General features: G+C 39.0%; 1 protein-coding gene across 6 annotated transcripts in view; it reads left to right on the top strand.

The window, feature by feature from the left end:
• The window catches only part of METTL25 (methyltransferase like 25), a 165,144-nt gene extending 142,606 nt beyond the window's left edge, over positions 1-22,538 (top strand). For 4 of the 6 annotated variants that reach the window (XM_032393779.1, XM_032393778.1, XM_032393777.1 and 1 more), the window contains 2 exons: positions 8,788-8,916; positions 9,820-12,844. The gene's annotated coding sequence lies outside the window, so the exon portion shown is untranslated. Of the gene's footprint in view, positions 1-8,787; positions 8,917-9,819; positions 12,845-16,620; positions 19,051-22,508 lie in introns of those variants that run through there. The other 2 variants (XM_032393774.1, XM_032393775.1) reach the window with 2 other exon arrangements.
• Positions 22,539-24,156: the final 1,618 nt, after the last annotated feature.

Genomic DNA, 24,156 nt, shown 5'->3' with positions numbered 1-24,156 from the left:
CCTGGCCTGTGACCGAACGTTTCTATCTCTGGCACACGACCCCGTGTGGAGTCTCCAAACCCAGCAGATCCCTGCAGTGTGCTTCCGCGCCGCTCCTCCTGGGGGAAGAAGGGGAATCTCCCCGGATCTGCCGCTTGTTGGGTCCCTGCTGGAAGAGCAGTGGCCTGACTGCCGCGGATCACAGTTTATGTCAACCCCGAGCTGAGAGCCCGCTCCTCGGCTCCGTCTCGGCAGCCGGCTTCCCCGCTCCGATACCTGGGAGCTCTGCCGCACTCAGGCACCCCCGGTCTTTCTCTGACCCCAAGGGTCCTGAGACCACACTGTCCCATTGAGGGTTCCACCCCCCACTTAGCCACTGGAGCGACGACTCTCAGCAGAGCCGACTTCTAAAAGTTCTGATTTTGTGCTCCACTGCTCTATCACTTGCCGGTAGCGGCTGACAGAGGCTCCCTCCCCTGCCGCCTATCTTCCGGAATATCACCTCGGATTCACTTTTCCGCACGTCCTACCTTCCAGAAAGTGGCCACTTTTCTGTTCAGAGAGTTGCTGCTATTCTTTTCTTCGATCTCCTGTTGAGTTCATAGGTGTTCAGAATGGTTTGATCCCTATCCAGCTGAATTCTTGGGACCAGATGAAATTTAAGTCTCTTACTCCTCCACCATCTTGCTCCTCCTCCCCTTTAAATTTCTTTTACCTTATCTCTTGCAGTAATAGCTTAGTGATTTTTAAGCCCAGACTCTACAGCTAGACTGCATCAGTTCCAATCCCCACTCTGTTACTTATAATTATGTGTTCTCAGTCAAGTTACTTAACTCTTCTATGCCTCAGTTTCCTCAACTGTAAAAGGTAGATAAAGATACATCCTGCCCATAGAGTTGTGACAACTCCATGAGTCGATGTATGGGAAACACTGAAAACAGGGCCTGATACATACAATGCACCACAGGAGTGTTAGCTATTGTAGTTGTTTTTCATTTTCTGATTGTGCTAATGTATAATTTATTTTATGTTGGTCACATAATCTCCTAATTTCTAAGTGATTGAGAAAAAGAAACTCATCATGGTGTCTGGCCTTCACACACACTTTGTGCCTCCATGGGTTTGCACCAGCTCCAGGGTATTTGCATATTAAAGGAGGTAAATAACTACAGTGAATAGAATACATTCAGAAATGGCAGGGACCTTAGAGATCATCTAGTCCAGGAGCTGGCACAACTTTTTCTCTCAGGGAACAGATTGTAAATATTTTGGCTATTGCCATATGGTTTCCATGGCAACTATGCGACCCCCCCCCCCCCCCCCCCCGCTGTTGCAGCACCAAAGCAGCCATAGATGATACGGAATGAATGGGTGTGGCTATATTCCAATAACACTTTTTTTATAGACACTGAAATTTGAATTGTGTATAATTTTTACATATGAAATATTATACTTCTTTTGATTTTTTTTCAACCATTTTTTAAAAATGTAAAAAACTTTCTTAGCTCACAGGCCATAAAAAACAGGTGGGTGACTGAACTTGGCTGACCCCTGGTCTAGTCCAAAGCTTGCAAATCCCAGTGCTTTCACCTGGGAATTCCACTTGGGGATTTTTTGTTGAAAAGTAAAGCTACCTGAGCCGGACTCCAAACCCACTAAGTAAAAATCTCTGGGTGATGGGCAATGGAATCTTTGCTGTGAACATGCTTGAGGAACCACACTTTGACAAACTACTGAAGGCCTTCATATGATTATGGAGACTTCATGCCTTTCTTCAGAGATCTAGAAATAATTTATAAAGGTCGAGTATTACAAGTACCACATTGCAAAAGTGAATGGGATCACTTGTGCCATAAATTACTTAAATTTATTCTTTACATTCTTTTATCTTTATTATTAATGTCTTGTGTCAACAAAGGTCATCATTTTTTTTTTACTATGTTGTAAGGATGTGGTAGCACCTTGAAATTACCCTAAAATAACTGCAAATTAGAGAAATCTCATTTCGTGTTTTGTCAACATAAGAACATGTACATATTTTTTGACACATTCTTTGTGGTGACAAAAAAAATAAAGTAAAATAAAAAACAAATGGTCTGGTGAATAAGTTCTGGTGCACACTTACTTGAAATATTATGCCTGTACTGCCCTGAAGGAGAGAGGTTCATCACATACCAATAACAAACAAAGTAGAGTAATATATACAATATGATTCAATTTTCGTTAAAAAAGGAAATACACTGATGACATTGGTTACCTCAGGCAGATAAGACTGGAGGGGGAAGTGGAGGATGAAAGACTAACTTCTTCTTGAAACATATCTTTATTGTTTGACTTTTTATAGGAATAGTTTTAAAATAGAAATATTTTAAGGTGTAAATTGGAAACAAAATTTCCAATAACCTTCATAGTCTATTTGGGACAAGAATCTGGATTTCCCTGATAAGAAAAAGAGGTCTGCTTCTGAGACTCACCAACTCTGGCAAAGTGGAGAAAATTTAATTTATAATGTGAATCTGCCTGCAAAATCACACAGTTATCATCTTTTTTCCCCAATTCAAGTCAGCGGTTCAAGGGAATCTTTGAAGTGGAATTCCATTATATAAATCTCATTTAAAGTCAGGTAGAACCCTGACTTTGAATAAGCCTTACTAAACAAGTCAGAAAGAGGCAATCCATTCTGCTTTTCTGGTCTTTATTTTCAATACACAGAGTATAATTTTAATAGGCAGCCTAATGGTTTGCTTCATTACCGAAAGTTTCTTAGACAAGTAATCCATCTAAATAGTTACTAATTACATAGCTTCCCTTAGACTTCCACTTTGCACTAGTGTTTTTTCAGCATCTGATTTTGTAAGAATTGTGGAGAGTACCATTACCAAATGCTTATCTAAATTATTCTGTTTCATTTGGGCACAACTGTCATTTCTGTGTAATTACATCTGAGCATTAGGTAACTGATGCTTTCTTAAGTAAAGAGAGAAAAATAGATGAATCTAATAGATCTATGAAGTGGTTCAAAATTAAATATGCTCAAGTTCAAAGTGAAAATTTCAAGACTAAAAGGGAAACTTCTTTCTCTAATTGCAATTTATCCATTTGTTCACACATCTGTTGTTTACTATGTCAGGACCTGCGCTAGTAAGTGTACACATGCTATTACCCAAAGAAGGCAGTTCATCTTTTTCCTCCTTAGAGAAAGGAAGCTCCAGGAAATTGGGTAACATGCAGTCACACACTGGTAAATGCACAAGCAGAGATTTAATGCAGGTCTATGTGTATATTTAGCAAACATTCTTGTAGCACAGCGCCTGTCACTATTCTAAGTATTCTCTGAATATTCATATATCGAATCTTCATAACTCCAGGAGTACGAATATTTGTCCATACCATTTACAGATGAGTACATTCAGACAGAGGAAAGTTACACAAATGACAGCTGGAATTGAAACCCATGCAGGCGGACTCCGGACTTTTTTTGAACCATCCCACTAGATGGCCTTTTCTGTCCTAAAGGCATTGTTGCCCACTGCAGTGGTCTGCTTTGGAAGTCAGACTAACACATCAGGACAGAAATAGAGTGGGCTGGGTGCTGAAGTCAACAGCAGTGGCTATAGAACTCTGTCATATTAAGTGACTGAAAACCCAACCCATTGCCTTTGGGGGAAAAAGGAGGAGAATTTCTTGAGTCATGCTATGGACTGTGTTGTTCGTATGTTAAACCCTAACCCCCAGTTGGACTATATGTGGAGAAAGGGCCAGTGAGATAATTAAGGTTAAATAAGCTCATAAAGGTGGGGCCCTGACACAATAGGATTAGTGCCTTATAATAACAACCTGACTGCCCCCCCACCCCCACCTTTCCCTCTCTTCCTGGGGACCCGCAAAAGGGAGGCTCTGTGAGCAGGGTGATAGCTGCCTGCAAGTCAAGAGAAGAGTCCTCAGAATGAAACTGGCCTCACTGGAACCTTGATCTTGGACTTCCAGCCTCCATTAGCATGAGAAATAAATTCCTGTTGCTTAAGCTCCCCAGTGTATGGTATTTGTTATGGCAGCCTGAGCAGACTAAAATACATTATGGCTCTGAAAAGTCCTGGGGTTAATCTAATTAGGCATAGACAGATTCTGGGACTTAAATAATATTAGGCTCTCAATCCCTCCCTTCCTCTCCTGCTCTCCTTTTTACCCATTCTTGTTTTTGTTTTCCTCCTAATTGACCATATTCTCAGGTCAGCATCCTCTAAGTGCTCCCACCCCCACAGGCTGATGTAGTGATTCTCAGTCACCAGCTGATCTTAGTCAAGGCTAGTGCATGATTCTAGTGAAATCCCAGGGGGAAGAAGGCTTCTCTACCCCCACAAAAGGGAACAATTGAGACTTACTGGACTAGCTTGGATCAGGTCCCTGAACCAATCACTATGGATTGGTTACTATGGCCCAGGTTACTTCTTTTCCCCTGGAGCAGGCAGCCTGGGGCCAGCCACCTTTGAGCTATCGGCTGGGAGTGGAGCGCAGTGTCTTCCGGGAAGAAAATTGAGATGGCTGCACCAGAAGGGAGAAGTCCACTGTAGTGGACTGACTTACACGAGTAAGTCCACTACAGTGTTACCAGCCTTCTGCTAGGCCACTAATGCTCAATGAGGCTGTGCACTGAAAGGACTTGGGAGCTTATTAAAAACTACAGGTGCCAGAGGCTTAACCCTCAGAGATCCTGATTACATACTTTTCTCAGAAGCCTTTCCAGGTTGCAGAGACCAGGGGCTCTACTCAGAGGTACTTTTCTTTTTTATTTGATAGCTTAATGAGATACAGTCTTTTCGGGCATAAGTTATTAGAAACCAATGAGGGTGTGACATCGTGATTAAATATATATTTGGTCTTCATCCCTGTTTCTGGCACAGAGCTCCTAAACCCTTGGAATTTCCTAAGTGATAAGAGTGCTAATGGTGTCTCAATATTTCTAACAAACACCTTTCAACCTCACCTGAGTTTATGTTAATGGTGTAATTTCTGGAAAGCATCTAAGGGTGGGGAGTGGGCTGTGGTGGCTAGTTGCCAGGGTAACCAACCAAGAGGATTAGAACTTTCAGTCCTACCCCCTGACCTCCTGGGAGAGGAAAGGGGCTGGAGGTTGAATCAGTCATCAATAGCCAGTGATTTAATCAATTATGCCTATGTAAAGAAGCCTCCATAAAAACCCAGGAGTAGGTTTGGGGGGCTTCAGGTTGGTGAACATGTGGAGATTTGGAAGAGTAACACCTGGATTGGGCATGGAAAGTCCATGCCCATCGCCCATTCCTTGCCCTTTGCATCTCTTTCATCTGGCTGTTCCTGAATGATATACTTTTATAATAAACTGGTAATCTAGTAAGTAAAATGTTTTTCTGAGTTCTGTGAGCCAGCTTTAGCAAATTACTCCAGCCTAAGGAGGGGAACCTCTAATTTATAGCTAGTGGGTCAGAAGCACGGGTGACAATCTAGGCTTGCAACTGGCATCTAACTGGGGCGGGGTCATCATGTGAGACAGCCCATACCTATGGGATCTGACACTATCTCAGACGGATAGGATCAGAATTGAGTTGAGTTGTAAGATCCCGCCTCCCTGATACTGGAGAATGGCTTGTTGGTGGTGTGGACCCCACATACACATATTGGAATTGGTGACCAGAACTTTTAGAGACTCCTAACTTAGCCATTTTTTAAAAGTCTGTGTGAAACACTCCTACTAAAATGCAGCTGTGTACCAAAAATGGCATTCCTTTCCTTAAGAACTAGTAAGTGAAAGAAATAAAATTGTCCTTTGAGAAGCATTGTAAGATGCAATCAATGGATTAGAGTATAAATATGCAAAGCAAACTAGAAGAACCAGAAAGATGCTTAACACCAGCAGGACAACATAACATGAATTCTTACTATTTAATTTTTTTTTTACTTATCATGTATACATGGTGCTGATAATGTAAACTTCCAACAGGAAAAATAACTAGTGTATTTTTTCATCCACATTCAACCCTCTCCTTCAAGTATTGATCATTGCTAAATTTGCTAATTTTAGGACTGCATTGATATATTTATTTCTGGGGTTTATTTTGGTTTTGTTTTTGTTTTGCCTGTGTGAGAAATAAGCATGGAAACAAAACCTAAGTGAAGGCACAGAGTAAAAAGGAAAAAAATACAGAGAGCATGGAAAGACTGTGAAAGCTCATTCTTCAGAACTGATGAATTTCCTAAATGAAGAAGCAGCATGGACATTCAAAGAAAAAGGAACAAAGTGAATCTCATTTCCAATAGCAGTTGCTCAGGCTGCAGGAGAGACTAAACTTCTATGAATATGCATATTAACATAAGTGAGAAATCTTGCTCTGAAACTGTTGGGGGGAAGAAATGGAAATGATCATTTAAGTAGCAGTGGGAAAATAGTTATGATATTCTCTTAACTGTATGCAACAGAAAATAATTCTGGCCTTATACTTAAAGAGAAATGGAGTTTGTTGAAAGAATAAAGCTTAGCTCATAAAAGCACCAGAAAACTAGGCTTAGAATGTATTGCAGAAACAAGGTGAGACCAGAACCCAAATCATGCTGCAAGCCAGTGTGATGACATTCTGCTGTCACCATAAGAATCTGGACCTTGCTGTTTGCTCACTCAGCCCTAGACACTGGGTGTCATGCCATATGCATTCCGTGGCTGGTTTCACACATACTCAGTGTAAACAGTGATTTCCCAAACAGCAACTGCCCCATATAAGGAAATCTAACTGTAACCAAATTGTTTGTATTTAACTTCTCTGAAGAATGTGCAATTTATCAATACCTAATAAAAATGAAGATGCTTATATCACGCAGTAATTCAAGTAATTCGGAGTATATGCCTTGGTGAAACTCAGTATGCACAAGATCTGCATATCCAAGCATATCCATTGAAAAATAATTGTCCTCTTCAGTTCTTTATCAGTGGCTTACATGGAGATTTGAAAGAATGCTTACAAAATGTCAAATAGTCAAAGCCAGGATAGAGAAAAAATAATTTCTAAAAAAGTCCATCTGAATCAGAAGGATCCCAAATATTTGTGAAAGTCTGAAACACTATGGTAAACTGACAAAATGAAGTATAACAAAGGTACATTTTTTCTTTACTTTTTTTTAAGATTTTATTTATTTGACACAGAGAGATAGCGAGAGAGAGCACAAGCAGGGGGAGTGGCAGGCAGAGGGAGAGGGAGAAGCAGGCTCCCCACTGAGCAGGGATCCGGATGTGGGGCTCAATCCCAGGACCCTGGGATCATGACCTGAGTTGAAGGCAGACGTTTAACCGACTGAGCCACCCAGGTGCCCGTTTCTTTACTTTTTAATAGCCAACTGTATACATACAGGACGAGGAAGACCTGACTTGCGGAGGAATTTCCTGTGAAAATAACTTGATGGGTTGGAGTTGACCACAGACCTACCATGAATGTTGTATGACTGCCAAATTATCTCTGCTCTCAGGTTACATCTGGGCCTCATGCTCAGTTCGGAGGAGGGACATCAACAAACCAGAAAACCTGCAGACGAGGATCAAAATGATCAGTATGCTACGTTATATGAAAAATAGTTGGAGGAAACAGTAACATTTAGGCTGAAAATAGAGACTAAAGGAAGACATAACCATCTTCTAATATTATGTAGAAGAGAGAAGAAATCCCACAGAATTTCAGCTAAACATGATCTGTATTCCTCCAGCAGATAAAACATGAACACATGGATAGAAATTATATGAATATGTATTTTCTTCTATAAGAAGAATGAACTTTCTAACATCTATAGATTTCCAACAGGCAGTTTAATAAGCTAGTGAGTTCCTTACTCCTGGAAGTAATCAAGCAGAAACTCGATGGCTTATTATTCTATTGGCTGAAAGATTTTAAATATTTTAAATTTTCTTAATACTCTTCTGCATTCAGAGTTTCTCTTGTTAAGATTAAGAAAATATGTCTGCAAAACAAAGAAAAAAGAATACTAATAGCTTGGAGAACATACTATATTCAAGATTCTTTACTGATCTTAGAGGCCATGGATATAATTACAAAATAATCTTATTTTTGTCTTCTCCCTCCTTTTAATCCTGCTCAGTGAGGCTATTCCCTTCCCTGTTTGGATGACGTCCTGGGCCAGCCTATGACTTCACAAGTTATATTTAGATAATAGTCCTACAATTACTTCAAATCACAAACATGATCTAATTTATAATTTAAAACATCCATTATTATGTTATGATCAAAAGTTAGAACTTGATTTAAAGTGAAAACACTCCTGCCTTCATGTCCTCATGGGCCTGAGCCTGCCTTTGGTTGGCTGCTTGCACTGCAAGAAGAGCTCAGGCAAGGCAAGAGAGGGGGCAGAAGAAAAATTTCCCCCAGCGGGCATGTTAAGATGGTTGCATGTGCTCAAGAGGTTGTTGGGGTGGGAGTTGATGCCGACTTGTTCTTGTATAGGAACCTTTTGATCTCTGGGGACTCCTTCCTGGAACCCTCCAAGTAAGATTCCCAGGTCATGGGCTGGGCCTCTGCCCTGGCTGGATTCCACTGTCCTCCCTTGGTTGCTGCCCCAGCTGGTATAGTCCGTGTGCCTACCACCTTGTTTCCTTGGTAGACCATGTACTTGAGGGAGATCCCTTTAAAAACAACCCCAGGTTGGCATCACAATCATAGTTTCCACGTTTCGTTTGGGGGTCAATAACACCTTTCACTTGCTATAGAACAAGGCAGGTGCAATTACTTCCTAGGGGCCTGTTTGCTCTGTTGTCATCAGATGTTTTCACTTCCTCAGGCATGAGGTAATTCACAGTCCATGGAGCCCAGGAATACCTATCATGCTCTCCAAGTGGTTCCACTGAAACCCCTCTCATGTGACCTACCACTGGGAAGCAGCACCACCATACCCCTCCCCACCTGAGAGGTAAGAGTGCAGCTCTCACCTAAAAAAAAGTCTCCTGACAAATCTGTCCTAAATCTCAACTTGTCTGGTCCTTTTCCATCTAAATGCACTCTGAATGAAGGGCCCCTGGGTAAAGGACTCATAATCTCAATGGACTTGAGTGTTTTCTTTGTAAATCTGCATTGTGAGCATCTGTTATATCTGATATCTATCATATCTTGGTGCCTTGGTCAAAAATTCTGATTAAACATCCCTATTATACTCACTTAGTCCCCTCAACAAAACTGTTTGATAGGTGTCAATATCCACATTCTATAGATAGGAAAATTGAGGCGCAGAGAGAGGAAATAATTTGTCCAAACCATAATCAGACAGCTTGTAAATTGTGAGAAATGATACGAGTCCAGAATCTGTTATTCACATGTACACCATACTACATTTAGAATAGCTGCTTTCATTGTATAGAATAATCAACCTACATGTGTAATTTTCCTTGTGGGAGCAGGGGAGGAGAGTTGTTATTGCTGAATAGCTGGAACCAAACATAAATTTCCAATCATTATATTTTAGTCAATGGCTACTTAAAAGCTCTGCTTAGGGGGAGCCCGGCTGGCTCAGCTGGTGGAACGTGTGACTCTTGATCTCAGGGTTGTGAGTCTGAGCCCAACGTTGGGTGCAGCGATTACTTACAATATTAAAAACAACAACAACAACAAACCTCTTCTTTGTAGACTAATACACCATGATGTATTAGCTGCATGTGCATGTTAGTCAGCTAATTTATCTGTTCTGTGACAAGTAAAGGATAACAGTAAACATTTACTGGGCACTTACTAGGAGCCAGGCACTGTCCTAAGTGTTTTACCTAGATTCTTTTTTTTTTCCTCAAAACACCACAAAGTTAGTATTTTTCCCACTTTACAGATGAAGAAAGAGAAACCCACGAGAAACACGGGAAAAAACACTGAAGACAGACGACCAGACTTTTTGTTCCTGTTCTACCATTTACTAGAGCTTGCTGGTCCAGGTCTGTAACTCCTTACCGCCATATTTCTCCTGATCTATCACATGTGAAGAGTAACATCTGTCCTGTTTCCTTTGCAGGATCCATGTGGGATCAAATGAGACAATGTGTGGGTAAGAAGTTTTCAAACTCATGAACTACTGACCTGATTCAGAGAATCGTTCTGTTATTCCCAGTGAAGGCAGCCGCAGTAAGGAACACTGCAAGTGCATCCTTAGCTAAATGTCACATGACAAGGACCACAGAGATGTCGTTTGACAGACAGCAGCTAGTTTGCATGGCAGAATAGGGACTGTGTCCTGAAAATCATTTAAACAGAAGGAAAAGAAACCTAGAAAAAAAATCTCAAAAATAGTATTGTATTGCTGAGACAGGGCCAAGCTGGGAAAGCTTTGGGGGATTTTGTTGCTCTTGAGAACTATTATAAGGCTTGAAAATGAGAGCCAGGTGAAGGAAAAGAGAGAAAAGCCACAAAAGATGAGCAGAGAGAGAAAAGAGGCACAAAATCACAAATTCAGGGAAAGCAAGCATAGCAATACAGCAAAGTATTTTTAAATCCATTCAAAAACTGACCAGAGATTCTAAGATATGATTGAATGTTTGCAAAACACAACAGCTGCTGCATTCCACAGTCTACAAGAGAAATAATGGAAACTTTCTTTTCTCTTTTCCAACAAGACATAACAAAAGCAGAGCTGATGTAATTAATGAAAAAAAGATGGCTGTTTGAAACAGTGAAGGCACTGAACAACAGAATGGAATGGAAATGAGGTTCACATTTAGGGACAATTCATTATTTATCCGCTATACTTTTTATGCACACTGCGTTCTGCTAATATTCCAGGGATAATACCAAACCTGGTTGGTAAACTATGCAAGCGTGAGTAGTTAGAGGCTGCGATGGAAGGATCAGGCGCATGGAGTTATTCCTTGAATATCAATTAGCATAGTCCATCCAACCTGAAGACTCTTACAATTGAATACTTCAACTTAATGGATCTGTTTTCAAATTCCCTTTAATGGCCCTTCTGTGACCACAATATCTACTTTTCCAGACATCCTAAGTAGAAACCATTATGGACAATGTATGTAGAATCCCCTAAGGAGAGCATATGGAGGAGAGAATGTGGATTGCCAAATTTAGCAGCTCTGGAGAGCGTGTTTTTGAATTAAACTTGAATCTACAGGGATTACCGTTCATTTATGACTGGCAAAACATATCTTCCCATTTCTGAAAGATAAATCCCACTGATATACATGTGGATTTCACAAGTGTTTCTCAAAAACCGTAAGACCAAAAAAAAAAAAAGAAAACCCTTTCCACGAAATGCAAGTGTTCCATACCTATTTGCGAATTATGATGTCACGGTATTTTCGCAGGGTTCTTACTAATAAATAGGGAATCTTGTAAGTACTGTACCAACTCTGACCTGAGGAAACTTGGTTCAGAAGTTTCATCCCTGAGACCTAGGGTTTGGTGACTTTTTTTGAAAAATGTAAAGTGAAGGACTGGCAGGGCAGTAACTACAGTCTTCGATAGTTAAGGATAAGTAACATTTCAAACGTATTGGGAGGAGGGAACCAAAGCATTGTCAATTTTTTTCTCTTTTGTCAGATAAGATCAGTTTTTATTTTATTTTTCTTAATTTTAATTGTATTCCATCTTTATCTTTTCATAAAAATAATTGGCAGCACAAACACAGTTTGAAGCACAGATCTTTAAATTTAGTGCACTTTGTTTCATGAAAACTCCTCTTGGTTTATTTTAGTGTTCTAATTTCATTGTAGACCAGTGAAAATATTGTGGGGAACCAGAGCTGGTCGGCAGACCCACAACTGAAAACGACTAGCCTGATTCACTTCATTAGCATGAGCTGGTTCTCTACCCTAAGTCATCATTAAAATCTTATTTGAAAACTTCTAACTAGAGAACAACTAGAGAGCAAACTCTTGTAATTTAGGACAAATGATTAAATCTGCTAGTGAATGTTTACATTTGTTGGAGAATGATATTTTATTCTGTATCTATACAATAAATTCCTTGGAATAGAATTTATTTTTTTATCCCCATTTTCAAGGACCTGATATAGCTAGAATTTTACCCATTTTTGAATAGTTTCTATCAAAACTATTACCATTTCTTGAAACATTAGAAAACTTCTAATTTGCATGCATAGAACATTCTTCATTCTAGAAAGGAACACTCTTACTTCTTTCCCTTTTTTTCATCCTGAATAAGAAAGCTCTTTGATATTCATTCTTTTTCATGGTTAAATCAAACCATGAACTCCAAGAAATTTCAAAGATTGCTTTTTCTTTCTTTTTTTTTGGCATTGTCTTGTCTTGAATATCTAGTAATAAGTAGTCTGCAAAAGGAGAATTAAGAATGTTTATTGTTCAGTGATTTTTGATGTTCTGTTATTTTTATGAGATTTGGCCAATTACGAAAAGTAACTTAATTTTATTAATGCTGGTGGAGTAGCTTTCCACTGAAAGTGAAGACGAGCCTAAAAATCAAGTCTTACCTTGTACTAAATTTGAAAACCTACATATAGGGTATCTATATTCAAGCACATTTTTTTTCTTTTCCCTATCTGTTTGGAAATTACTATTAGCACTCTGACACTTACAGAAGAAAGAACTGGTTAAGTTCTCCCTCTAGCAAGACCAGCGGGCAATCTTCTTGAGTATTAAGTTCTTTAAGGGCATGTAAAAAATTCCTTTTTTTTTTTCTCCTTACCCTGTTACTCTAAAAGCCAATGCATGCTTAAATTCCATCCATCCACACTAAGCCTAAAATCTCAAACCAAGTAATCCACACACTAAAAATAAATTTTTTCATGGTAGATTAATCCAAATCCTGGAAAGTAGGGCTAGGTGAGGTGCTGATGAAGAGATTCACTTTTTTTTATTGGTATCGTTTTGGGAGTGTTTGAATTTTTTTTACAAGATTGTGTTCCTTTTGTAGTAAGTAAAATATATTATCAAGTATAAGTATGTAAGTAAAAATATATCAAGCATCATTTTTTAAATCTAAAATATGTGTTTTACTGACCCTCTCCAGCAACTATGCTTTTATTCTCAGAAGATAAATAAAACACAGATGGGAGGTAGTAAAAACCCAACATGCATTTCTTAAAATAAATAAATTATTGAATATGGAACTTGAAACTGTATTAAAACCAGCAGAGATCTGTTATTTTTCTTAAACATTGGCTTTTTAATTCATGCTAGCAGTTTTTCCTTATGCATCCTGAAGTGGCTACTCTGCAGAAATTTGTCAGTGACTTTACCTACATTATCTTAGAACCAGTAGAGGTCGCCATCTACCATGTTCTAGCATTTTAGGGGAAGGAAAAAAATCTTGAGTGGTTAGTAAAAATGCACAAAGGGGTCAGAAGTTTTCAATATGAAGCTTTCCTCTTGGAAGCTTTGCATAATTGAACCAATATTCAAGCAAGAGAAAAAAGTATAAATAAAAATAATGGATACAAGATGTTGGTGTTACAGAACTTCAAAAAACAGAATTTCTTAGAAATTACATAAAAATTTTTCTAGTTGACTTAGTTAATACAAATCCTTCTTTATGTCAGAATGTTGGAACAAAAACCTCAGAAAGTTATCAAATCCCAACATAGTAAAATCCGTATATTTGTAAAATGGCTTTGTGGTCTCTCTCCACCACTATGTTGGAAGCCCTTAAAAAGCTCAAGTGTTTATTTTTGCCCTGACTTATTCTGTGACTTTCATTCTGTATATTAGATTTTTTTAATGTCTTCGTTTTCTCAACTACACAATAAAAGTTAACCTGTCAACCTGTTAGTGTCACTCCTGGCTCTCACAGTTTACAAAGAACATTGAAGCTTTGATATGTAAATACTGCTGCTGGGTGTCCCAAAGATAGCTTAAAGTTTATTTTCTTTAAGGCATGATTTAATTGAAATAATAGAAGATCTGCCTTTTAGAAGAGGAAATAAACTGAGGCTTGGTAATTCTAGAATGGATAAATGGGTAGACATATAAGGATATGCAGCTCGAAGTAGGGAAAGCTTTTCCTAAAAACAGAATTTTCGTAACGATAAATGGTTGCTTCAGAAGTTAGTAAGCTTACTATCACCGGAAATATTCAAGTGGATTAGATACTCACTTGGTGACAGTGTGTTAGAAATTTAAATTCTCGGGTGTGGGTGAGAAGCTATACTAAACTTCTAAGAAAGACCAATTTTATTTCTTTCTTTTTAATTTTAAATTGATAACAGTGTTATATTAAAACTCATGTCATATTAGGATAATGCTAACTAATGTGACAAACAAGTCTGAAAATTTTGGTGGATTAAACAACCATTATTTCAAACTCAGGTACTGGTCCCATGATGTTATTGATGGTTGGCAGTGACTTTCCTCTATATGGAGACTCAGGGACTTGGCTTTCATCCATCTTGTGGCTCCACCATCTCCTAGGGCCTTGAAGTACTTTGCCTCCTGGGAAAAGGAAAAACAGGGAATACACAACTACTTCTTAACCACCTAATCTAGAAATGACACAGTCACTTCTGCTTATATTCCACTGGAGAAAATGAGTCATATGTTCCCATATGGATTTAGGGAGAAAGGGAAGCAAAACTTTGATGCACAGCTAGTCTTTTCCACCATCCATATCTCTGACCACTAAAAACATTTGTGAATACCCCTCTTCTTATTCATGAAACAAACTCCTTACCCCTTCAAGGAAGTCAACTCAGAATTGTATTCAGTAACTTCATCCAACTCAAAATCCAGAAAATCTGGGGGATGTATAATCCTCTCTATCAGGTATGGATGTGATTCCTTATAGTCCAATGACCATTTTGTTTCCTGAAGTAGATTACATCATTGGCTCAAATCTTGACCACTCCTCGATTCCACATCCTTTGCCATGTAACTTTGCAGCGTTCGCTCACTGTGGATGAAATGTTGTGCCCACCCTCTGACACTGAGCTCTGCTATGGGAGTTGCTCTGAGCAACAGGAAGATAGTACACAAGATGTAAGCAGAAGTCCTCTGTCAACATGAGAGCTTGCTCAAGGCTAGTCTACACAAAAATGAAAGATACATGGAGCAGAGCCAGTTGCCCCAGTCAAGCATCCTAGCTGACAGCTGGCCAACCTCCAGGTATATGAGTGAGCTAAGCCAAGACAGGGCTACCTGGTTAAACCCTAGCTGATCCTGGACACATGAACAATACATGCATAATGCTATATGACCCTTAGGTTTTTGTAATTGTTTATTATGGTAATAGGTAGCTGATACATTTCCTAAACTAGACTATCACTCTTAGTGAACACAAACTTGTTTCATTTTCTATAGTTTGCATAATAGCTAATAGTATACCTTCCTAAATTGGAATTTGAATTTTTATTGAGCTCAATTTCATATATGGCAAGACTTAGCTGAGAAAATGCTTTAAATAATGTCAAACACAAGCATAAATCACTTTTTACATAGTGAAGCACTCAACCTCTCAAATCGCTTTCAGATCTCTCTTCCTTTGATTTTCATAGCAACCCTGATGGAGGGTAAAACAGATATTAACTCTATACTACTGACTACCAACTCTCAGTGACTGAGTGACCTGCTCCGATTACAATTAGTTAATGACAGAACCAGACCAAACACACTAGAATCCATATCTCCTGGCTACCAAAATCTGTTCCCATTGCTGAACAGGTCTTCGTTAGAGAATTAATTTTCCACTGCTAATCTGTGATAAATATGGTCATGACATTCTTAACTCAGTGCAAATTTTTGAGTGTAAACTTTTTTCCTTTAGAAATCTCTGATCCCAGTTTATGACTATTCCCTTTAATGGAATGCTTACACCAGTATTTTCTTCTTAGACGAGCTGTAGAATGAACTATTCAGTAAATAAGAATTGGATGCATAGGAATTTTGGCCTAGAGTGGAATTTCTCAACTTCAGCACTGTTGACATTTTGGGCTAGGTAATTCTTTGTTGGAGGGGGGGAGGAGCCGCCCTGTTCATTGTAGAATATTTAGCAGCATCCCTGACGTGTACCTACTAGATGCCGGTAGAATTTCCCAAGTCGTGACAACCAAAAGTGTCTGCAGATATCGTCAAATACTCCTCCTCCCGGGAGAGAAATACTGATCTACAGATTAAAAGCAATCTGGATTTTGCAAGAGTACCAGGTTCCTTGAATATGAGAGCTGAAATCTAAGGGATGAGTTTGCACAACCTTTTCATTTTATAAGTGAAGAAACTGCATTCAAAGGGTTACACAAGACCATGAAGCTGGTTAATGCCATTTCTCTTGACACATAATTAAATCATTTTATATACCGTGTATGTGCTCCCCTTTACCCTGCCAGTGAAGTAATTTTGGATAGTCTATGTATCTTCTGATGCCTGTTCTGGGTTCAGGTAGTGATATATTAGTCCATTCTTTGGATTTCTATAGGTGCCTGATCCTACCCAGGTAAGGCCTTAAGTGACTTCTCTTCTCTACCTCTGTAACTCCCCCCACACACTTGACCATGTTTGCCATTCTCCTCCAGGCCAGGCCATGGTGACAGTCTTTTTTTTTTTTCTTTTTTAATCTCTTCCCAATCTATACATTTAGGTCCAGGTCTCCAGCTGTTCCCAAGACTCTGATTTTTTGACTGAGCCAAGATATAATCTTTTTGTCCTTTTTTCTCTTTTAGGCCTTCTTTGAAAACATCCTTTATCATTCCAAATTCCAAACCTTTGGATAGCAAACGTTTCAAGGCAAGATCACCTCAACCAAGAGCTCCTTTTCTACACAAAAATCTGCATCTTTTAATTATCATCAGCCTCCCAAATCCCCATTCAGATATTCTTGAGGCATATTTACACACCTTAATGACAAATTATCAGTTTGCTCTTAAATGATCCCACTGTTATCTCTTTGAAACATGTCTGTATTCTGGTTCAGCACACCAGTATTTTGCCCTTATCCCCCACATGGAGTAGCCTGTCATTTTCATCCCTGCTTTGGGGCACAGGGTATATTTTGCAACCCCGTCCCTTCTTTGGAACATGTAAGTGAACAAAACAAAATAGCTTTCTATGAAATGTGGATTAACAAATTCAGCCCTTTGGGAAGGCTGTTCAATGAAATGGGTGGAAAAATAATTATTTGATAAGGGTACGAAACTATAATGGAAAGTCCATAATTAAAAAGCTTGCGATCATAGCAGTCAAAGAGATGTCATCTATTTGTACTCAGGAAATTGACTCCTTTCATTGTAACCTATCAAGAATATAATCTGGTTTCAAATGATCATGTATTAACCTGTTATAAAAAGTTGCCATAATGTGGAGTAAAGAGAAAATTAGCATCCCATAGAGCGTTTGGGTAACAGGCACTTGGAAGCTATCTATTCTTATCACTTTCTTAGGGGTGGTTATTCATTCCCTTTTAAAATTATCTGACTCATTTAAGGAAAAGATGGAGGTAGGGAGAGACTTAGAAAAGAAAGAACTCAAAATCTCTGAGACTTTAGTCAGGGCAAATAAAAACAGAAAAAAATTTACATGCTAGGGTGCCATGTGATTCTGTCATAGATAGAGGTGCTGAGTAACTTCTGCTCTGGAAGGAACCTAAAAAAAAGAGTCAAGTCCAAAATATTTAAAAGTGATGCAGAAGCACATGGGTCCATTGCATAGTTCTGAACGCCCCATCAGTGTGCAGTATACATTAATAAATCTCACCATCTCACCTGGAAAATGTGAAGTGCTCATTCTCAGCTCTGATTTCAAGTGATATACTTTCATGTTTTCTTGAGGTTTTCTTTAATTTCAGGAAAAGTAATTTTCCAAGCTTAAGAGATACTTTTGGCTTGTTGTCTGGGTTGGAAAGGAACAGTTTTTATAGTTAGCATAAAAGCAAATCATTTTTAATGAAAGCCTCTTTTTAAAAAGTTGCTCATAGCTCTGTTTTTAAGATACCTACTAATGAGTTCTTTTATTTTAGGTGGACATTTGTCTGGGTTTAGGAAGCCAGAAAGTAAAGAGGAAAGTTAATGGTTATCAAGTAAGTTCAGGCTGCGGTTATGTGTTCATACAGGAAGGTTGGTTTCCTAAAATTTAGTTGCTCTGGTTCTCTTATATTCCTCTTAATGCTTCTTGAAAACAGGATGATCAAATAGTATAATTCAATTCTCATTCCTTACTTATTCCTTACTTTGCCTTGATAATGCTGTATGAAAAACAAACACAACGCTTCAGAGGAACATACACCAATAAACATTAATTTTGACTTATGAGTACATGGGTTCGCTGGTGTCTTGCAGACCTCAGCAGGGCTCTGTTAACCTGAATTGGGCTTGTTAATGCTTCTGCAGCCAACAGAAGCGCAGCTAGTGGCTGGCTGTCCTAGGATGGCCTCAGGAGGGACAATTCTGTTCACCTCTTAAGTTTTCCTCACTTCCTGTTAGCAGGCTAACGGAACTTGTTCTCACTCTTATGGCAGGAATCCAAGAGAGCAGGCAGAAGTGTACAAGGCCACCTGAAGCCTGGGCTCAGAATCAGAATTCTCTGGCTCAGGCCACATAATTATGGCTAAAGCAAGTCATAAGGCTAGCCCAGCGTGAAAGGCTGGAAAACTTCAGGACTTTATGGAAGGAACTAGAGAATCACATCTCCAGCAGGGTGGACATAGAGAGGAATGGAAATTGGTACATTTTTGTAATAAATCCACCACATAGGATAACAGTGTTGGTGAAAATGGGAATTGGGGGTGGGGCGCTATGTCTTAAAACTGCATTTTCCACAGCAACAACCTGCTTTTGTGTAGATTGTATATTTATTATGAGAAATGTGATTCAATCTCTTTTTTGGTACTATTTCTGCTAACACTATTTTATATCTAAAGCACAGTGGAAAAATCAGATAAACCAGTTCAAGTTTTTGGTATATTTTAATGATTCACAACTTCATTTATCTAAGTAAATTTTTCCACTGCCACTGACCTAATATTGTCAAATCTTCCCTTCAATTTTTTCTATGTACAGAAACGTGAGGGCTTTTTTTTTTTTTCAAACTTTCCATGGAGATTTTGACTAATGTCCTTCTTAGACTTATTCATATGTATGCTCTTCCCCTATCACTAATTCCCCCCCCTGGTGTGGAAACCTCTCTCTTTCTTCTCTCTCTTTTTTAAAGATTTTATTTATTTGAGAGAGCGAGAGAGAGTGAGAGAGAGCACGAGCTGGGGGAGGGGCAGAGGGAGAGAGAGAAGCAGGCTCCCTGCTGAGCAAGGAACCCGATGGGGGGCTCAATCCCAGGACCCTGGCATCATGACCTGAGCTGAAGGCAGACGCTCAGTCGACTTAGCCACCCAGGCGCCCCCCTCTCTTCTCTTAAGCCTACATTCCTCCTTCTTACAATAGCAGTACCTTAATTTTTCTGTGGGGAATCATCCTTCTTCCTTTCCATGAAGACGGGTTATGGCTATCAAGAGTTAGGGACATAACTCAAACTTGTCTATTGGCTCCTCTGCCAGGGGAATTTTAATATTTGGTTTCTTGGCTTCTCCTTTAATTCTATGAATTACTTCATATGCTTCCAAGAAATTTATTTGCAAGTTATCCAGAAGTGTTTCCTGTTCCTTACAATCAGAGGATACTAAAATATGCATCCCTTAAATTTTACTTTGTGTATACTTTTTCTTACCTCAAAGAATGTAGAGTATATTGCTTTCATTTTAAGTTCTTATCTAAGGAGTATAACTTAGGGATTTTTACTTAAACAAACAAACAGAGGGGCGCCTGGGTGGCTCAGTCGGTTAAGCGTCTGCCTTCTGCTCAGGTCATGATCCCAGGGTCCTGGGATCGAGCCCCACATCGGGCTCCCTGCTCAGCGGGGAGCCTGCTTCTCCTTCTCCCTCTGCCTGCCACTCCCCCTGCTTGTGCTCACACTCTCGCTCTCTGTCAAATAAATAAATAAAGTCTTTTAAAAAAGGCATGTTTGGGGCGCCTGGGTGGCTCAGTTGGTTAAGCGACTGCCTTCGGCTCAGGTCATGATCCTGGAGTCCCGCGATCGAGTCCCGCATCGGGCTCCCTGCTCGGCAGGGAGTCTGCTTCTCCCTCTCCCGCTCCCCCCTCTTGTGCTCTCTCTCTCTGTCACTCTCTCTCTCAAATAAATAAATAAAATCTTTTAAAAAAATAAATAAATAAAAAAGGCATGTTTAAAAATAAAAACAAATATATTGAGTATTTGGATGGATGAACAGCCATGAGAGGTGTTGGAGTAGGGACCATGGTATTAATGAAATACTATGAATATTATAGTATTTATTCATATTTGTTGACAGTAAAGAGAAACTAGAGACAGAAAGGGTGTATGATCTTTGAAGTTAGATCAGGGTTCTAATTATAGGCCAGATAGGTACTAGATTATGGTCTTGGGTAATGCACTTAGATTCTTAGCCATTAAAATGTGATTCATAACACATTATTATACCAATCCTAGTGAGAATTGGAGATAATATATAAATTGCTTGCCACATAATAGAGGCTCACTGGTTTATAAATATTAGTATTATGCATCTATTTATTTATTTATTTAATTATGTTATGTTAATCACCATATATTACATCATTAGTTTTTGATGTAGTGTTCCATGATTCATTGTTTGCATATAACACACAGTGCTCCATGCAGAATGTGCCCTAGTATTATGCATTTAAATAGTGAAGAATTTACTTCACCTGAAGAAAGGTCTGTCCTTTGTCCCTGCTCCTGGTATGTAACCTCTAAACCCTTGGAATTTCCCAACTGACAGGAGCCTCTTTGCTATTCATGGTGGCTCCCTCAGACCACAGCTGATATTTTATGGTAATGAGGTGACTTATGGGGGGCCCCTAGATAGTTCACGGTAGCAAGATGACTCAGGATGGGGACTGGTCACATCGAAAAGACCAACCAAGTGATTAGAAAATTGAGGTTTTGCACCATGTTCTATCAGCCTGACCTCTGCAGGTGGGAGGTGGACATCAAGTTCAACCACATGGACAGTGGTTCAATCAATGATGCCTACATAATGAAATCTCAGTAAAACCTCTGGAAACTGAAGCTCAAGTGAGCTTCATTGGTTGGCAATACTTTATGTACATATTGCCACATATTGATGCCAGAAGGATATGCATCCCTGAGGACGCAGAAGCTTCACACGTGGAGGCCTCCCAATGCCAGATTCTGCTCTCTGCATCTCTTCCCTTGGCTGGTTTTGATTTGTATCCTTTGACTATAGTAAAACTATAATGTTCTATATAGCCCTTTCCTGAATTCTGTGTCATTCTAGTGACTTACCAAAACTGATGGTAGTTTTGGAAAACCCCCAAACTTGCAGTTGGTGTCTGGAGTCTTGATCTGGCTTGGCAGTATGGAAGGACCGTGTCCTTACCCTTGAGTCTGGCTGACTCTGAGTAGCATATTATATTCAATCAAGTAAACAGAATAATGCCTCTAGAAACTGAGAAAAACAATCTGGTTTTTCTTCGAGGCAGCTGGGAATGGTAACTGGAAATTAATTCTATTTAGAATGTGCAAATACAAGTATTATTCTCTTAATTTAGTGCATGTACTATATACGCTATCATTTTTATTATATTTTGGCAAATGTAAAAAAGCATTTTAAGGACCTTCATATGTTCACGTGTAATCTCCCAAGACCCTACCCTTTTTTTATTAACATCTTGGATTCTTAAATCCTTTAATTCTGCCAAAGGGATTTTCAGAAATACAACCTTTATATTTGGAAAAAGATTTCTTCACTGGTATTAGGCCGCTGAGCAGAATATAATCTTTCCAAAACTTACCTATAATAATAATAATGACTACCATTTAAAGAGTCCCTTTACTATGCCAGACACTATGCTCAGTACTTTTATATGTACATATTCTAATTTTTATAACCAAACTGGAAGATATTTATTATCATTCTCTTTTTTAAGATGACAATTATTATTTTTTTATTGAAGTATAACTGACATACAATATTCTGTTAGTTTTAAGTGTGCATCATAGTAATTCATTATTTTTATACATTACAAAATGATCCCCACGATACGTCTAGTTACCATCTGTCACCATACAAAGTTATTGTAATATTATTGACAACATTCCCTATGCTAGATATTACATCCCCATGACTTATTAATTTTATAACTAGAAGTTTGAACTTCTTAATTCTCTTCACCTATTTTAAGCCTGCCCTCCAACCACTCCCCTGTCTGGTAACCAGCAACTGGTTTCCTGTATCTCTGAGTCTCTTCTGTTTTGTTTTTTCATTTGTTTTGTTTTTGAGAGTCCACATATAAAACCATATGGTATTTGCCTCTGTCTGATTTATTTCACTTAGCATAATACCGTCTAGGTCCAAATGGCAAGATTTCACTCTTTCTTATGGTTGAGCAGTATTCCATTGTAGATATGTACTACATCTTCTTTATCCATCTATTGATGGATAAAGGGTGGGGGAGAGGTTAGGGAAAGAAATTTAAAAGATTTGGAGTCTGAGAGTAAGTGGTTTTTTAATGATTTTTTATTTTATTTATTTATTTGACAGAGAGAGAGAGAGACAGCACGCACAGGCAGGCAGAGCGGCAGGCAGAGAGAGAGGGAGAAGCAGACTCCCCGCTGAGCAGGGAGCCTGACACAGGGCTCGATCCCAGGACCCCGGGATCATGACCTGAGCTGAAGGCAGACGCTTAACTGACTGAGCCACCCAGGCGCCCCGAGTAAGTGGTTTATCACAGTCTTTCCTGGCTGGAAACTTACTGAGGATTGAACAGTTCATGATATCATAGTTAAAAATTTAAAGACACAGCAAGGTGTAAGTTTTAAAGGAGTCTTGATAGTAAGGTTTTCTGACAAGTGAGTTGTTTGTCCAGGTAAGTAACCTGTTGTTCTGATAGAACTGTCCACCAGAATGAGCAATCTCTTTGCCCAGAAAAAAACAGTTTGCAAGAATTTCTGAAAGCAGTAAGTAAAATTATATATTAGTTTACATTCTTATCTTCCTGAACAAAAAATACCTGAAGTAAATGGTTAAGTCATGTTGACATGGTTGGTCTCAATTCTCAAAAATGAGGAAATCTAGTAATTTTCCAAGGTCTACACCTAGGATTCGGGTGACCTCAAAGTCCTAGCTTATTCAATAGCTCCAGTCTTTCTCTCCAGATATTTTTATATATCCCTGAAAAATAAGACTACATGTCATCACAGAACTTTACTACCAAGACTAAGAACTATGATAAAAGAAGATAATTTAGGTGATATAAACTTCATTTAACACTTCATAAAGTGGACAGTCTCTATTTGGAGAACAGCGAGTCAGGGGATAAAGTGGTGAGCTTTTATAGAGGAAAGAATAAGAAACAAGGAAGAGAAAAGTAGAGAATAAATAAAAAACAAGGAAATAAGTGTAGCGCAGAACTGGCTTGGCATTTGGGTACTGGCTGGCTGGATATATCGTGTTTCTGGTTAAATGAAGCATTTGCAGGGACACAGAAGTTATCTGAATTTTGTTTTGTTGACATGGCATCCCAGGCAAGAGTAGCTCCATCTTGGGCCTAGAAAGTTATTTCAACAGACCTAAGGTTGCCTATATCGATATGACTTTACTGTTTTTTGTTTTTGTTTTTTCCAGGAAGATAAGGCTATAGACCAGTAAATTACTTCATTGCTTTAAAGTGGAGGAAAATTAATTTTTCCTCCACCTTCTGAGTTCTTGGCTGAGAACTCTGCAACAGGAGACAGATTAACAGGAGCAAAACACAGCAGAACAATTACCTACATACCTTATGAGAGCACCACAAAAATATGAGATTCAAAAGGCAGCCAGATAACTGAGGTTTTTATGCCACCGTTAGCTAAGGAAAGGGATAGGATCCTGGGGCTTCAAAAGAGGGAAGGCAATTCACGCACAGGAGGGTAAGAAGAGCATATATTTGGTAAACAAAAGTTGTCCTGCCATGCAGAGAAGTTTCTCAGGAAAAAGGTTATCTCTGGTAAGAACTCTCTCCCTGGTACAGCTTTGCTCCCCCAAATAAATTTCCTTTGTAAATGTAGATTTTTCTTACAAAAAGGTAACTTCTACTCTCAGAGCTTCTGCTGTATCTTCAGCTTTTTAAAAAATAATCAGCCCCCAATAATTCTTATGCCAAAGAGGCATATTTTGGAGTGGCACATTCTGCTACTCTTCAACTTATTTC

This window comes from Phoca vitulina, unplaced genomic scaffold (assembly GCF_004348235.1).
Source record: "Phoca vitulina isolate PV1807 unplaced genomic scaffold, GSC_HSeal_1.0 scaffold76, whole genome shotgun sequence".
Classification (NCBI taxonomy): Eukaryota; Metazoa; Chordata; class Mammalia; order Carnivora; family Phocidae; genus Phoca; species Phoca vitulina.
This window is presented reverse-complemented; position numbering and strand designations above follow the sequence as displayed.